Consider the following 2,260-nt stretch of genomic DNA (forward strand, 5'->3'; position numbering starts at 1 on the left):
TGGCAATTGTTATCATCGTGATGGAATAGGCAATACCTGGATTTGCGTCAGGAGAATCAATTAGGGGCCTATATGTATTTTGCCCAACCTGTCTTGAAAATGTATTGAATACTCAGTGCATGATTCACTAATACACTTTTTGAAATCACATTTCTAAAGCAATAAAATATCGTCACGCACATTTGTATATTTATTTTAATTATTTGTGGTATTTTAAAGTTAGTTCAACTAGTAATGTGTACGTTTTTAAACACTTCAGATCATCATAACTTCATGAATACATTTTAGATTCACTGCAAGTAGGTCGATGACTGTTCTATTATTGAATGGTAATTGTTATTATCGTGGAATGGAATAAACAATACCTGGATTTGCGCCAGGAGAATCAATTAGGGGGGGCCTATATGTGTAATTTTGCCCAACCTCTCGTGAAAACGTACTGAATACTCAGTGCGTATAAAAACACTTGCAAAAAATATTTGCAAGTTGTTCTCCAGTGGGACTCGAACCCACGTTTTCCAGATCACTAGCCTGGCATCATACCTTTAGACCACCGAGCTTGCACCTGGTGGTCAGGGTTGAATTCGAGCCAAAGTTATAAGCAGCGAGTACTATTTTTGCAAGTGTTTTCACATGTACTGAGTATTCAGTAAATTTTCATGACGGGTTGGACACAATTCCACCTATGTGTTCTATTGATGTTGTCAATATTATAATATATCATAGATTCATGAAATGCTTAATAGGCCCTAAACGATAACATGACTTGACCATAGTTTGTTCTCAATATTCTTTAATTTTTTAAACAAAATATTTTTTAGATATTTCTGAGCGTTAATGCCGTCCCGTATCTGATTTAAAAAACCTCTGAATGTATAAGCATTCAGAGTTTCATCGGAGTATACCCCACTAGAGGCTGTTTCTATTTCCGACCAGGTGCATTTTTACCTTACCTAGGGCCCGGCAGTTATCTATGCCATAGTTACCAACCGTCACGCATCACTTCAAAGTGATATTGGATGAAACGCATTTTGAAGAAACACATGCGAGATCATAAATGTGTCACGCATTTAGCACTTGCGTGATAACGAATTATCACAAAATCAGGGGAAAACGTATTTAAAATTAGAAGAAATTGGTTTTATTAAAAATATAAAAACGGTATACAGTAGCTTGAGTCGGAGCTTTCTTTATCTCGTTCGAGAATCAATTCACAGAGAAAATTTCTCCTTTCCGACCAAAACAACCCAGCCAACCACGCACTTGTAGAATCTAGTAGTCGCGAGCAGTCTTGCGAGTTTATTGTTACAACCAACCGTTTAAAATGTGATGGGAACCCGAACTTCCGCAGGGTTTCCGTAATAATACCGTATACATTCGCGTAGGTCCTATAAGGTGACCCGTGTATAAGACGACCCCCGCGTTTTAGAAGATTTTTAGTTGATATTTGTATGTCTGGCATATAAGACGACTCTCTGTTTCATGGTCGGAATTCCTAATTTTTTGTTGTCCTGTATACTGCGTCTAGCTGGATAAATGGAGCCAAATGCAAGGGTAATCTTCCAAATAATACAATTTTATGAGTTTTTAAATCTTCACCACCAAAATCGTATTTTCCCATATTTAAAATTGCTTTCATTGATGCAACATTTAGTTGCTTTATTGCAGTAGTAAGTTCGCGTATTAAGCTGGTTTTCCACTAGGCGAATTTATAACAGTTACATTTAATAATTTAAATTGTTCGGATGAAATATATATATATATTTTATGAAGGTTATCCTCGTTCTAGTGGAGGTTCTATCTCTTTTGAATTTCTTTTGAATATAAATTAAATACTATACTTAATTAATTTATTATTGCCCACTTGAATTGTATAGCCCTAGGTGCTGCAGTGTTCTTTATGTAGAGCGCCATATATAATTGCTCGATGTGCTCATCCGGGTTCGATGGCTCCTCCAATTTCAAGCAAGCGTTGCAGAGTCTCTGTCGAGTTAGGTTGCATTTGAGAATGAAGAAGATAATTCTGATAGCAACATTGATTTATTGCTTTAAGTACTGCGACAATAACATTCAGAGGCGAGTCGTGAAAAAAAAAAGAAAAAAAGAAAAATTGATCGCCCAAACGCATAAGATTATTTTCGGGCGTCAGCAACTAAAGAACATAGGGCCTAGGCTATTTAATATTATGATGTAGCTGGGCATGTATTTTATGGTGATAGATTAATTAAAAGAAGTTTAACATTGTTCTGTGTATATTATT

The sequence above is a fragment of the Anneissia japonica genome, unplaced genomic scaffold (genome assembly GCF_011630105.1).
Source record: "Anneissia japonica isolate Jap-2015-1 unplaced genomic scaffold, ASM1163010v1 scaffold288036_len564833_cov171, whole genome shotgun sequence".
NCBI lineage: Eukaryota > Metazoa > Echinodermata > Crinoidea > Comatulida > Comatulidae > Anneissia > Anneissia japonica.